Source organism: Myxine glutinosa, chromosome 8 (genome assembly GCF_964187855.1).
Source record: "Myxine glutinosa chromosome 8, kmMyxGlut1.1, whole genome shotgun sequence".
In the NCBI taxonomy this organism is placed as follows: domain Eukaryota; kingdom Metazoa; phylum Chordata; class Myxini; order Myxiniformes; family Myxinidae; genus Myxine; species Myxine glutinosa.
This window is the reverse complement of record NC_136268.1, coordinates 55,623,006-55,638,275: the sequence shown is the minus strand read 5'-3', so window position 1 is coordinate 55,638,275 and position 15,270 is coordinate 55,623,006. Positions and strand designations below refer to the sequence as shown.

At 43.0% G+C, this 15,270-nt stretch overlaps 1 protein-coding gene and 1 long non-coding RNA gene across 5 annotated transcripts in view; one reads left to right on the top strand and one right to left on the bottom strand.

The window, feature by feature from the left end:
• The window catches only part of LOC137432510 (netrin receptor UNC5B-a), a 430,308-nt gene that overhangs the window by 333,211 nt on the left and 81,827 nt on the right, over window positions 1-15,270 (bottom strand). The window lies entirely within an intron of this gene.
• LOC144893154 (uncharacterized) lies at window positions 13,165-14,516 on the top strand. The gene is made up of 3 exons (XR_013624215.1): window positions 13,165-13,274; window positions 13,376-13,469; window positions 14,185-14,516. It is a non-coding gene; the product is annotated as an uncharacterized LOC144893154 (long non-coding RNA).

Genomic DNA, 15,270 nt, shown 5'->3' with positions numbered 1-15,270 from the left:
CTATGATTGATGATGTGAAGAGGAACAGGTTGAGATGGTTTGGTTATGTGTTGAGGAAGGATGAAAGTGACTGGTTGAGAAGAGTGATGGAAATGAATGCAGAAGGAAGTAGAGGACGGGGAAGATCGAGAAAGCCTTGGCTAAAGATGGTGGAAGAAGAAATGCGGGCAAGGGGGTTAACAAGGAGAGATGCAGAAAATAGGGCAAAATGGAGAAGATTGTCATGGGGACCTCAAGGCTAACCCCCGCTCTCGCAGGGAAAATGGCCTTAAAATGCATGTTGTATATGTATACGTATGTTATGTATGTATATGTATGTTATATATTTATTTGTATGTTATAGATTTATTTGCATGTTATGCATGTATATGTATGTTATACAAATATTATACATGTAAATATATATATACATACATATATATATATTTTTTTTTCATATATATATATATATATATATATATATATAGATATATATATACTGTATATATATATATATATATATATATATATATATATATATATATATATATATATATATATATATATATATATATATATATATATATATAGTTGTGGATTTGAGAATTGTGTTTTTTTTGTGTGTAAATATCACCCTCCGTGTTGTGTGTAAAGGTCAAAGGTCGTCCCTTAGTTAGTCCATATACAATCACGTAGCAAATCATAGATTTCCCTTTTCAGTAGTTATCTCCTTATTATGTGTATTAGTTTAAGGTTCTGTCTTCCATTAATGGACACTGCATTGCACCGAATTGAAATAAGGTAGATTCCCTTCCAATTCCCCATTTGTCAGCAATTGCCAACTGCACTCCACCATTAGCCACGAGGTAAGTTCGGAGAAGAAAGGCGTGTCTCCGCCATCGTCATCGGAAGGTGGAGCCAACGAGCCCCCACCCGCCAATCAGGACTGGTGAGATACCAGCACGGGCGTGGCGCGGGTTGATGGCGAGGCGCGATATAAAAGCGCCCGCGCGAGCCTTTTGAGGGGTGGGGCAGATGAGTCTTTGGGAGGCACGCGACGCACCCCCACCTGAGACGATTGAGGAAGTGGATGACCAAGGGAGCCCCACGAACCAACGAGCTTGGAGACCATCGCCGTTTTGACCACGGCAGCTTGAGCGGTGACGGCAGCTGCAGCCAAAAGCAACGTCGCCGTACGAGAGACGGTTGAGGAGAGTCGGCGGCTGCTCAACTCGGGCCGCGATCATACCAACCACCCGCATCCTCCCCGCCTTGTGATCCCGCCTCGTCCGTCCAGCCATTCCTCTGCTCCAGCTGAACCTTCCTCTCCTTCCAGTCCTTCGTTCCTGCCTTCATCCCCTGTGTAAGTGTGCTTGTAGTCTGTCTTTTGTCTTGTCCTGGGGTGAAGTAAGACCGTTTAGTTAAGCTAGTGTTGCACTGTGTCCTTCTGGTCCGTCCCTCTTTCTGCCTTTATTTTATTATCCTTCCTCCACCTTGGTTTCTTTTGAATTGTAAATAGTAGTAATAAATTATATTGGTATTTCCTACTTTTGCCTTCTTCTTCTTCACATTCGTCGTTTTTGTGATTTCCCTCATTGAAAACCTGTGGCGCGATTTTGGCCAACGTTCAGGATCGGGTTAGTCTCTGCTAATGGTTCGTGCCGCGGTTGCTAGACCGCTCGGCAATTAACATCTGTCCGCAGTTACGAACGAGGTTGTGCACCTGCCTCTTCGGGGGTAGCTGTGCAACTTCAGGACTCACGTCGGTCAGTCAAAGACAAGGGGGTTGATCCCCCCTTGATAAGGGGAAGAAGGCCGACGGAGAGATCCGCAACAATATATATATATATATATATATATATATATATATATATATATATATATATATATATATATACAGACTTGGCATTTAATATGGAATTTTTTTTTTGTGGGGGTGAACTTACTTTTCAAGATGACTTAGAACCAAAAGTTCATTGGAATTATGTTGAAATTCTTCTAGATTTTATTAATGTGACCTTTAAAAGAAACAAAAACCACATTTGACATTTCGAAGCAAATAAATTGATCCTTGAAAGTGGTGTTAACTGATATCGAACTCAATTCACGGACAGCACTGTGTTAAACTTCTGTACCTTTTCCAGAAGTACCTCTTTATTTTGCACATTAGCCAAACATTTTTTTAACAAAAACAAAAGTTAAATTACGACTGGGATTACAGACAGTAAAATTACAGTTCAGCACTTCGTGTAACCCCCACGAGCATTCAGGAGAGCACGTACACGTCGAGGCATGCTGTTCACCAGATTTGCCAAGGTTTGGACAGGAATCGCTTGCCATGCAGTGACAAAAGCCTGCTGCAATTCACGCACAGAGGTCGGCTGCTGGTCCAAGTGGTCGATTTGACACGTTAATTCTGCCGACAAGTTCTCTGTCGGATTCATATCCGGGGACAGGGCAGGCCACTCCATATACTCTGCACCACGGTCAGCAAAAAAGTGTTGCATCATGCAAGCACGATGAGGCCGTGCATTGTCATCTTGGAAGACAAAGTTTCCTCGAAAGGCTGCACGAGCAAATGGAAGCAATGTTTCTTCCAGAATGGCCCTGTACTTGAACTGGTTCAGGTTTCCATTCAGAACAACCAGGTCAGTTTTGCCCCCTGCATGAAAAGCAGCCCAAACGGTCACCCCACCACCTCCAGCTTGGACTCTTGGCACTATACAATCTTTGTTGTAGGCTTCATGCACTTGTCTGTGCACTCGGACGCGGCCATCTTGACGATAGACCAGAAATCTAGACTCGTCACAGAAGATCACGTGATTCCAGTGTCCTGGCTGCCATTGACGGTGCTCTCTGGCCCACTGCAATAGGTGCTGGCGGTGTTGTCTGGTCAGGCGTGGCTTTCTCAGGGGACGCCTGGCACGATAGCCTGCTTGAACCAGTCGTTGGTTGACTAGCCTACTGGATACAGGCACATTTGTCAGTTGCTGCCACTCAGCCCTACGTCGATTAGCTGACTTGGTACGGCCTTTGCGGACTAACCGGTGCAGCTGGTGATCATCCCTCCTTGTGGTTCTGCGGGGACGTCCTGGCCTCGGTATTGGAGTAGGGACACCCCTCTGAGCATTTCGTTTCAGGATCTTTGACACCTGACCTTGAGTGATGCCGTACTGCCGACCAATAGCACGCTGTTTCATGCCGTAATTTCGTAAAGCCACCAATCCATGACAAACAGCATTGTTGAGTTGACGGACCATCTCCAGAGGAAGCGGCAATAACTTTTGGAGATGTGCAGCAGTTGTTTTCCACAAATACAGAACGCAACAACCCTTGTATACCCGACTGTGAAGCCAATCATCAAATGCACCTGTCCGTACATTTTGCCACGCCACCTGTGATATAATCCTGTTGTTGACTTCTTGCTGCGACAGACAATCAGTGACATGGTTCTTTTAACAAATAAATCACCAAAGTGTAAAAGAAACTCACCAGATTGATATACTGAGAAAAGAAAGTAAACCCAAGTCAAGAAAAAAATATATTCCATATTAAATGCCAAGTCTGTATATATACTAGCGTCGATACTGAGGAACGGGCTTATTTTAACTGAGGCTAATGACTGTACCTGAGTTGCTGCGTTGTCATGATTTTCACCAATCATAATACAAACAATTACTTTGCACAAATGTATTTGTTGTGTTTGTGATATTACATTTTTATAGGCAATTTAGGTTGAAGATTTAGGTTGAATGTTTTTTTTTTCAAGAAAGAACGCCTCTGCACATACATAGGGGAGGGGTAGGTGCAGACTGGAAGTTTGGGACGATTACACCTCACCACCACGTAATTCAAAACACCTCACCACCAAGTAATTCAAAACACCGCACCACCACGCAATTCAAAACACCTCACCACCACGTAATTCAAAATACCTCACCACCAAGTAATTCAAAACACCTCACCACCAAATAATTTAAAACACCTCACAACCATAAAACGCGTAATAAAAACACCTCACCACCACGAAATTAAAAACACCTCACAGCCATAAAACACGTAATAAAAACACCTCACAGCCATAAAACACGTAATAAAAACACCTCACCACCACAAAAATAAAAACACCTCACCACCACGAAATTAAAAACACCTCACAGCCATAAAACACGTAATAAAAACACCTCACAGCCATAAAACACGTAATAAAAACACCTCACAGCCATAAAACACATAATAAAAACACCTCACAGCCATAAAACACGTAATAAAAACACCTCACCACCACAAAAATAAAAACACCTCACAGCCATAAAACACGTAATAAAAACACCTCACAGCCATAAAACACGTAATAAAAACACCTCACCACTACAAAATTAAAAACACCTCACAGCCTTAAAACACGTAATAAAAACACCTCACAGCCATAAAACACGTAATAAAAACACCTCACCACCACGAAATTAAAAACACCTCACAGCCATAAAACACGTAATAAAAACACCTCACAGCCATAAAACACATAATAAAAACACCTCACCACCACTAAAGTAAAAACTCTTCACAGCCATAAAACACGTAATAAAAACACCTCACAGCCATAAAACACGTAATAAAAACACCTCACCACCACGAAAGTAAAAACTCTTCACAGCCATAAAACACATAATAAAAACACCTCACCACCACTAAAGTAAAAACTCTTCACAGCCATAAAACACGTAATAAAAACACCTCACAGCCATAAAACACGTAATAAAAACACCTCACCACCACGAAAGTAAAAACTCTTCACAGCCATAAAACACGTAATAAAAACACCTCACAGCCATAAAACACGTAATAAAAACACCTCACAGCCATAAAACACGTAATAAAAACACCTCACAGCCACGGAATTAAAAACACCTCACCACCACGTCATTTAAAAACACCTCACCACCAAGTAATTCAAAACACCTCACCACCACATAATTCAAAACACCTCATCACCAACTAATTCTAAACACGTCACCACCACATAATTCAAAACACCTCACCACCACGTAATTATATATACCTCACCACCAATTAATTCAAAACACCTCACCACCATGTAATTATAAATACCTCACCACCACGTAATTCAAAACACCTCACCACCATGTGATTTAAAAACACCTCACTACCATGTGATTTAAAAACACCTCACCACCACGTAATTATAAATACCTCACCACCAATTCATTCAAAACACCTCATCACCACATAATTAAAAACACCTCACCACGACGTAATTATAAATACCTCACCACCAATTAATTCAAAACACCTCACCACCACGTCATTTAAAAACACCTCACCACCACGTAATTATAAATACCTCACCACCAATTAATTCAAAACACCTCATCACCACATAATTAAAAACACCTCACCACGACGTAATTATAAATACCTCACCACCAATTAATTCAAAACACCTCACCACCATGTGATTTAAAAACACCTCACCACCATGTGATTTAAAAACACCTCACCACTACGTCATTTAAAAACACCTCACCACCACATAATTCAAAATACCTCACCACCACGTGATTCAAAACCACCACAACGTTATTAAAAACACTTCACAACCACGGAAACAAAAGTTTGAGGGAGTCGTTAAGTGACAACACAGACACTGCCCAGATGTGTAGATATATAGATAAATGACTGTACCCGAGTTGCCGTTTTGTCATGGTATAAACCAATCATAATTCAAACAATTATTTTGCACAAATGTATTTGTAATATACGTGATATCACATTTTATAAACAATTGAAGATGGGAAAAAAAAAATTCCCCCCCCAAAAAAAAATTTGGACATTTTTTCAAAAAAAATACCCTTAGGACATACCGACAGGAGAGATATGTGCATTCCAGAAGTTTGGTACGATTTCACAAAAGTTTGAGAAAGTAGTTCAGTGACAACACAGGACAACACAGGACAGGACAGACGCTGCACAGATATATATATAGATATATATATGTATATCTATCTATAATTCCAGCAATCTCTGTGTGTATGTCTGTGTGTCTGTGTGTCTGTGTGTCTGTGTGTCTGTGTGTTTGTCTGTGACCGCTGTTTCTCGACAACCACGGGTCCGATATACTTGAAACTTGCCAGGTATATTGCTGGGGACCCGAGGATGTGCCTTTTCAAGGTTTGTAATTAATCGGACAAGTACCTACCGAGCTATGTCCAAAAAACGCTTCAACCAATCAGAGAGCAGCGAGCTATCACGTGTGCCGAACCGTTAATGCAATGCAAGCGTTAATGCGTTAATGCAAGGCTTTTCTTTTTTTCCCTCTTCTCTTTCTACTTTTCCTTGCGATTAAATTGCAAACAGCCAAAATACGTTGGCGCTAATTGAATAATTGGCCATTAACACTAAAATAATCGTAACTGCGATATGCCAACTTCCGGACAGTGCAGCCTTCCATGTTGTTGTTGTTTGCAGCAGCTGTTTGCAGCAAGGCAAGGCTTTTCTTTTTTTCCCTCTTCTCTTTCTACTTTTCCTTGCGATTAAATTGCAAAAAGCCAAAATACGTTGGCGATAATTGAATAATTGGGCATTATGTTTTACAACTAATAAAAACGAATTTGCGATTCATTCGCTTTCCTGCGCGTTTGTGTACGCGATGGCGATTTCTTTACCAAACTCCGGAAGCCGTTCGCTTTGGACCGAACCATTGCATGTAAATAGAGGGGGGGGATTGTCACCACTCGCAAGCCGTTCGCTTTGGACCAAACCATTTCATGTAAATAGGGGGGGGGATATAATTTTAGATATATATATAGTACGGGCATGCCCTAGTATATACAAACACACACACACACGTTATATATTATAGCAGTATTAAAAGGGGGTGGTACAGAGGTTCAGATCCGAGATATTGATTAATGGTTGGGGATATTTCCCGGAAACCCTCGTCTTCATCATTTGTCCATATTTCTGTCTTTCCTCTCCCATTTACGTTCATCCGTCCCAAATTTCGCAAATTGTGTTCTGTATTTTGCACTCTGACCACCATCTTTTATCTTTATGTTGTCGGTTTTATGTGCTGCTTTTGGCCACATAATATTATAAGTTTACTGTGTGTATATTATATGAATGAGCAAGGTGTGTGTGTGTGTGTGTGTGTGTGTGTGTGTGTGTGTGTGTGTGTGTGTGTGTGTGTGTGTGTGTGTGTGTGTGTGTGTGTGTGTGTGTGTGTGTGTGTGTGTGTGTGTGTGTGTGTGTGTGTTAGAAGAAGACAGCCACATGTGCATAACTATAGTTATCCCAAGGTTATAAGGCAAATAAAAGGCAATAGATTGGGAACCTTGACTGAGGAACCAGCTAGCAAGGGATGCTGAGTGATTGATCCATTTGGACTTGTATCTGTCGCTTGTTCAAATTTGACATGTACAAAAAGCAATGTAAGCATCTCTTGGTGGACGGATTCTCAGTCAAGGTGCCCAATGTATCGGCTTTTATGTCCCTTCAACCTGGAGACGCACACTTAAGACTGATCAAACTTAGATAATTCAACGTCTTGTGATTCCTGGTTAATGCAATTAATTTAAAAATGGAGACTTGCATTAAAATTAAATAATTGTTCACTTGCCTTCATTAATGAGCCAGGATGAAGGAGTAACCGATGATGATAATTAAAGTGACCACATGTGATTTTCTCTTTAAGAAAATGATCACCAAAAATGGTATTTGTTCACTCTGGTAGGTGGAGTGAATCTACAATACAACAACAACAACAACATGCATTTTAAGGCCAATTTCCCTGCTAGAGCGGGGGTTAGCCTTGCGGTCCCCATGACAATCTTCTCCATTTTGCCCTATTTTCTGCATCTCTCCTTGTTAACCCCCTTGCCCGCATTTCTTCTTCCACCATCTTTAGCCAAAGTCTTTCTCGGTCTTCCCCGTCCTCTGCTTCCTTCTACATTCATTTCCATCACTCTTCTCAACCAGTCACTTTCATCCTTCCTCAACACATGACCAAACCATCTCAACCTGTTCCTCTTCACAGCATCAATTACAGGCTCTATTCCCATCATCTTTCGCAATTCATCATTTGTCTTCCTCTCTCTCAACGATACTCCGCACATCTGTCGAACCATTCGCATTTCCACCCTTTCCAACCTTCGTTGCTTCTCTACGTTCATTACCCATGTCTCGCTCCCATAAATCATAACACTTCTCACACATGCAGCATACACCTTTCCCTTCAGCTTCAACGACACTCCCCTCATCATCAGCACGCCACTCAGTTCCCGAAACTTCTTCCATGCACATCTCACTCGAGCAACCGTTGCCGAGTCTGATCCACCTTCTCCATTCAGCATGTCTCCGAGGGAGCAAAATGTTTTCACACCTTCCAGCTTCGCGCCGTCTCCAAGATCCAACTCAACATCTCCTCCATCTGCAGCTCCCTCTGTGCACACCTTACACTTGAATGTAGCTGCCACACTGGTAAATGACTCTCTCAGACCACTACATTTTTGATGAACCCACTCAGCGCACATTGTACATTGAATGGAGTTCACTCCGACACCCTTCCTGCACACAGCACACGGCCACTTCCCAGTTCTTTCCACCTCACCACATGCTTTACCACTTGCCATCACCTTCGTCTTTCCGATATTCACCTTCAGACCTTTTCTCTCCATACATTCCTTCCACGTGTTCATCTTTTCCTTCAGTCCATCCATACTTTCCGCAATCAACACCAGATCATCTGCATACAACAACTCCCACGGTAAACCCTCCTTTACGTTCTGAGCCAGCACCTCCATCACAGCTACAAATAGTAGTGGACTTAGTACCGACCCCTGATGCACTCCCACCTTCACCTCAAACTCACCACTGTTCCCGTCCTTCGTCCTTACAGCTGTGTGCGCTCTTTTGTACATTGCCATCACTACTCTGATCAACCATTCCTCCACTCCTAACTTCCTCAATGCCCATGTCAATACTTTGCATGGTACCCTATCGAATGCTTTCTCCAGATCAACAAACCCAAGAAACAACTTCTTCCTCTTCTCCATGTACTTCTCCTGCAACTGCCTCACAATGAAAAGCGCGTCTGTCGTTCCTCTTCCTGGCATGAATCCAAACTGCATTTCGTCGATCTTCACTTTCTTCCTTATCCTCCTCTCCAACACCCTTTCCAATACCTTCATTCCATGCTCCAATAACTTTATCGCTTGGTACGAGCCACACTCCAGAGGGTCACCTTTCCCCTTGTATAGAGGGACGAGGGTACTCAGTTCCCAAGCCACTGGAATGCGGCCTTCTTTCACCACCAGATTACAGATCTCTGTCATTCTCTTCACACCCCAACTTCCTGCTGCCTTCAACATATCTCCCACAACTCCCGTCGGCCCTCCCGCTTTTCTACCCTTCATTGCTTTTATCGCTTCCTCAACTTCCTTCTCAGTTATCTTCTCTGCCGGTCCTAAAACTGGGTTACTCTCTATGTTGCCATCCCTTTCATTCTCTGTATTCAACAGCATTTCCATATATCTTTTCCATCTTCCTTTAATTCCATCTGGGTCGACAACGATTTGTCCCACTTCATCCTTCAAGCAACTCACCCCCATCACATCACACCTCTCTTTCGCTATCTGCTTTGCAATCCTGAATTCCGCTCTCTGACCCTCTTCCGAATCCAAGCGTTCTCCGAACATTTTCCTACATGCCTCCTGTGCCTTTGCTACCTCTTTCTTTGCAGCCTTCCTGGCTGCCTTATAACTTTCATGCTCTGCTGTTTCTGCTCCCGTACCCTTCGCCTTCTGCCACTCATTGAACTTCTTCCTCTTCACGTCAATCCTCTTTCCAACTTCATCATCCCACCACCATGTTTCCGAGTGCCTCAGTTGTCCTTTTGTCCATCCACATACCTCACCAACGGCTCCCAACAGACTAGCTTTCATTGACATCCAACCACTTTCAAGCTCAACCACATCATCCTCGACCCTACTCAGCCTCTCTTTTAATGCCTCCCTTACTGTCACCTCTTTCAACCTCCACACCTTCATTCTCGGTTGGTACTTCACCCGCCGAGCTCTCCTCGCACCTTTCACCCTTACGTCGCAGACAACCAAGTGGTGCTGTGAAACAGCCTCCTCCCCCTGGATCACCTTTGTGTCCCGGAGTTGCCCCCTATCTCGCCTACGCACCATCAAGTAGTCAACGGTTGTCGTCGACCCACCTGACGTGTATGTAACAAGCTTATTATCCTTTTTCTGGAACTGAGTATTACAAATCAACAAATCAGCTCCATCAGCAAACTCCAAAATCCTTTCACCTTCTCCATTTCTCACACCATATTCGTAACCCCCATGAACTCTCTCAAAACCATCAATACTCCTTCCCACATGTCCATTTAGGTCTCCTCCTACCACAACAACTTCCTCATCATTCACGTTTTCCATCACCTTCTCTAACGCACACCAGAACTTGTCCTTTTCCTCATCGCTTCGACCAATCTGCGGAGCATATCCCGAGATGACGTTCACCAAGAGCTTTCCAATCATCATTTTCACCATCATCAACCTATCACTCACTCTAGTCACACTCACCACACTGTCTACAAACTCCTCAGAAAACAGGACACCAACACCATTCACGCCCTCCGGGCACCCTTGCCACACAAACTTGTATTTCTGTCCCTGCCTACCCTTCACCATTCTCACACCACTTCCCTTCCATCTCGTCTCTTGCACACAACATATGTCCACTCTTCTTCTGACCAATACTTCCACCACTTCTCCTGATCTCCCTGTCATTGTCCCTACATTCCATGTCCCAAACCTCAGAAACCAATCTCCACTTCGGGCTGTACCCTGCCCATATGTAGTTGTAATTGTCATGGTTCCCTTTTTGAGGCAATGTTTTTATGGCCGGATGCCCTTCCTGACGCCAACCCTCTTAGTCGTCTTTTACGACATGCAGGGATACGGTGTACCTATTCTTATCCAGGGTACACACTGGGAAACGTTTAAAACATGGAAATTCTGGGGGGTGGGGGGGGGGGGGGGGGTGGTGTCAAGGGAAAGATAAAATGAAAATAAACCCCTTCAGCCGGCACTTCGCTTGGCGTCCCAAAGAGTACTTTCAGGAGCTTGGCGGCTGTTGAAACTGGGGTAGCCACTCATGCGGGAAGTGGTCCAAAATGGCGGTGTAGAACACCGCGCGTCGAAGACACAACAAGCGTGAGGCGAGCAGATTAGACGGCCTCCTTTCGATTCTCTACCTTTAAGTCCAATGCGGCCTTCAGCTTCCAAGAGCCCAGCAGTTGTCCAAAACCTCGTGACGCATACCCATGCCCATGACGCATACCCATGATGAACCGAGTGAATCTACAATGTGCCACAAATATTAACTTGCCTACCTTCAAGTGAAAAAGGTAAATAATAATTAATTTAATCGAACACAAATATATATACAGTACACGCCAACAGTGCCAATGTTCCCGTAACCTACCTGCCCCCTCACCACCAACACCCCCCACCACCCAAGCACCACCACCACCACCTCTGTTTCCAACCGCAATCTAATTTGCCTCGAAATGTCTTCTGAACATTCATCCCTTTGTTGAGATCACAGTAACATATTATGCCGGGTGACACATTGGGTGAATATCATGGTGATTAACAAAGAAATTTTACCCTCGTTTTTTCACCACATGTTGTTTACATCACACATCATGTGACAGATATTTGTTACTTCAAATGTACTGAAAAAGGCCCATTCGTCTCCAAATAATATTTCAATTTTCAGAAAAGCATAATCTAGGTCATCAAACATTTCTGCCTCGTTTCAGAATTTTTGTTTATGGAAAAGTCCAATGCTGTTCTGTGAATAACGTTTAACAGCAAGTTCAATGAATGATTTGCTCAAAGTAGACAAAAGGCATGCCAAGTTGAAAAAGAAATGAAAAGTGATGTTCCTTGACTTCAATGCTCTTCGTCAATTTTTCCTTCAAACAGTTTATGTCAGTGAAATAGAAGTTTTCAGATTGCTCCTTCAGCAAGGTCTCAATTGTTTCCTTCATTTCCTCAGCATTGGGGAATTGTCAGAAACACAGGTGGGATTTTAAATGTCAACACCGATAATGGGCAGTGGAGGTCAGTTCGTCATTCATGTTAGTCTGGGCAACATGGGCCATGCGTGATGTCATGGAGGAAGAGAACACCATTGATGAACATCATTCACATTTTCGCATTTCGTCTTTCATGAACTGGCACAAGTTTTGTGTGAAGTTTGAGTAAATTTCCCATAGAATTTTAGATTTAGAAGGCGTACAGTAAACAATCAGATTTCGTGACTCGTTCGCTTGAGACGTTTACACACCAAACTAATGTATACTACTTGCTACAGGCGGACAAACTTACGGAGCAGGGTGCTGTGTATTATAATCGACATCGAATGGGGAAAAAATTAAACGTCATTTTCAAACCAAGAAAGCATTGCTCACACCATCAGAACATCATAGGAAATTTTCCAAAGTAAATTTTCTCAACAAAACATGTTTACTAGAGTAGCTCATGGTGGTTGAGTATGCACTTTATTGTACAGACCTAAACTCTTCAGGAATCCACTAATTGAAGGTCCAGGAACAATATTTGGTTGGTAACACATTTGCCACTGACGGCGAAATAGCTGAAATGGCCATACCCCTTTTTGGGCCACGCCCCCTTTTTTGCCGTGACTGTATCTACAGAACCGTTGGACCTAGGAGGTTGCCCGACCACTCAAAATTTGCGCAATGGCCACATTATGGGGGGTCAGTAATACATTTTCATATCCAAAAGTCAATGGTTTTTAAGATAATTGCCAAAAACCGATTTCAACATGTTACGAACTACAATATTATTCGTAATTGTTCCTGTTCCTGTTCCTATTGTTCAATTACTTGATTCCTGAAGAGTCTAGACTAGACTAGAGTCTAGACTAGAGTCAAGACTAGAGTCTAGACTAGAGTCTAGACTAGAATTTAGTCTAGAGTCTAGACTAGAGTCTAGACATGGCTAGAAATTCCGGTCATGGGTGTTTTGTCGTTGAGCCTGCATGCAGGCAGCGGTATCCCATAAAACAACATGGCGTCGCACCGAGAAGCAAGTAGAGGCCGAAGAGGCCTAGATACAGGCAATTTAACTCTTTCTCCTCTGTTCTTAGGTGAAGGTGTTTAGGTGAAGTGTTAAAGTGTTCTCTGATGGCAAGTAATTCTACTTTCGATCCCTGCTTGCTGTGACTAAAACATGGTAAGTTTTTAAATAATAGTTGCATTTATTATATGCACATTAAATCAATCTGAAACAATATTTGTTCCATATCATTAATTAATCAAAAATATTTTGTACAGGAAACTTCAGTGTTATCAAGCCCAGCAGACGAAGCAGTTTACGATGGGACTGTATGCGTTATATGCAACACTGCATCAGGGAAAACGTTAACAGGTAAATTTTACCATAATCTCCAGTTTGGATTCAGTTTACAAGTTTTATGTGAATTGTATGTACTAGGGCATGCCCGTACTATATATAAGCTAGGACGTGCCCGTACGTGGGTGCCCGTTCCTTGCCAAAAAAAAAAAAATTTGTGTAGGGGTGTGTGTGTGTAAACATCCTAGGGCGTGCCCGTACGTGGGTGCAAAAAAACATGCGTGCAAACAACAACAACAAAAAAAAACTTTGAAACCACGTGGCAGTAACGACCACAGAACCCCCCCCCTCTATTTACATGAATGGTTTGGTCCATTCGCAACGACCACAGAACCCCCCCCTCTATTTACATGAATGGTTTGGTCCATTCGCAACGCCAAAGCGAACGGCGAACGGCTAAATCGCCATAGCTCGGTAAGTACTTGTCCGATTAATTTCAAACCTTGAAAAGGCACATCCTCGGGTCCCCAGCAATATACCTGGCAAGTTTCAAGTATATCGGACCCGTGGTTGTCGAGAAACAGCGGTCACAGACAAACACACACACACACAGACACACACACACACACACACACACACACACACACACACACACACACACACACACACACACACACACACACACACACACACACACAGAGATTAGTGGAATTATAGATAGATATACATGAAGTGCTACAAGATCAGCAGTTGGCCATATAGATTTTACTCATGCTGAAACTTTTTTCAGGAACTGATGATGGTCGTGCCAAAATCCGGATGGCAGCACAACAATTGGATGATTCTTTCGTCATCTCAAGAATAAACATGTGCAGCAACACATTCAAGTACCATCAAAAGCCAAAAGCCTGTTATTCCACTTACATTCTGAAGTCGAAGAGATCAGTAAAAACCAATAGTGAGCCAGAACCTATGGAGGTTGAAGAGGGAGAAAGCAGTGACAGATATAAGGCCCCCAAAAGACGAAAGAGTTCCGGTAGCAAAGACGTAGAAAGGAAGTGTGTAATCTGTGACAGAGCAAGAGAGAGTAGTGGTAATAGGAACCGGGTGTTGTATCGCATATCGGAGTCCATGGTCAGGAGACGAGGAATGTAAAGAGTGACGCTCAGATGACAATAGTGGACTTCATGGCACTTGTGCGTAAACTACCGATGAAAAAGATGGGCCTTCACACATTCGGGGAATTGGCTGAGAGTCTTTCCAACAGGATTCTTGCTACAGGCTCCGTGTCCACAAGAATAGACATTATTTTTGATGTTTATCAAAAATCATCAATCAAGCAAATGGAACGGGCACAGCGAAGTTCCTCAGAACAAATCACAATCACCATTGGGTCTGACAATCAGAAACTCCCTGTCGATCTTGATATGTTCTGGAGCTCAATGTTGAACAAAGTTCGGTTGCAGGAGTATGTCTTCAAGTGGATGCTGCAGAATGTCGAGTCGGACAAGGAAATATTCTTTGGAGGAGTATATGGGGGTGAATGCAGGAAACTGTTAGCTGGCACTGAAACACAGATCGCAGAGCTCTCAAGCAACCAAGAAGAAGCCGACGACAGAATCATGTTCCATATTAATGATGGTGTTGTGAAACCACGGGGTTCAATCAGTCTTGGTCGACTCGCCTGACACAGATGTCTTTGTCAACCTCATCTTCCACTTCAACACAACCTGGCAACTACAAAAGCTGTACGTGAAGCTTGGTAACCGGAAAACAAAGAAAACTGTACCAGTCCACATGTTGGTTGATCAACTGGACAACGGTTTGGTGTCGTGTCTCCCAGCCATTCATGCTCTCAGCGGTTGCGACAGTACCA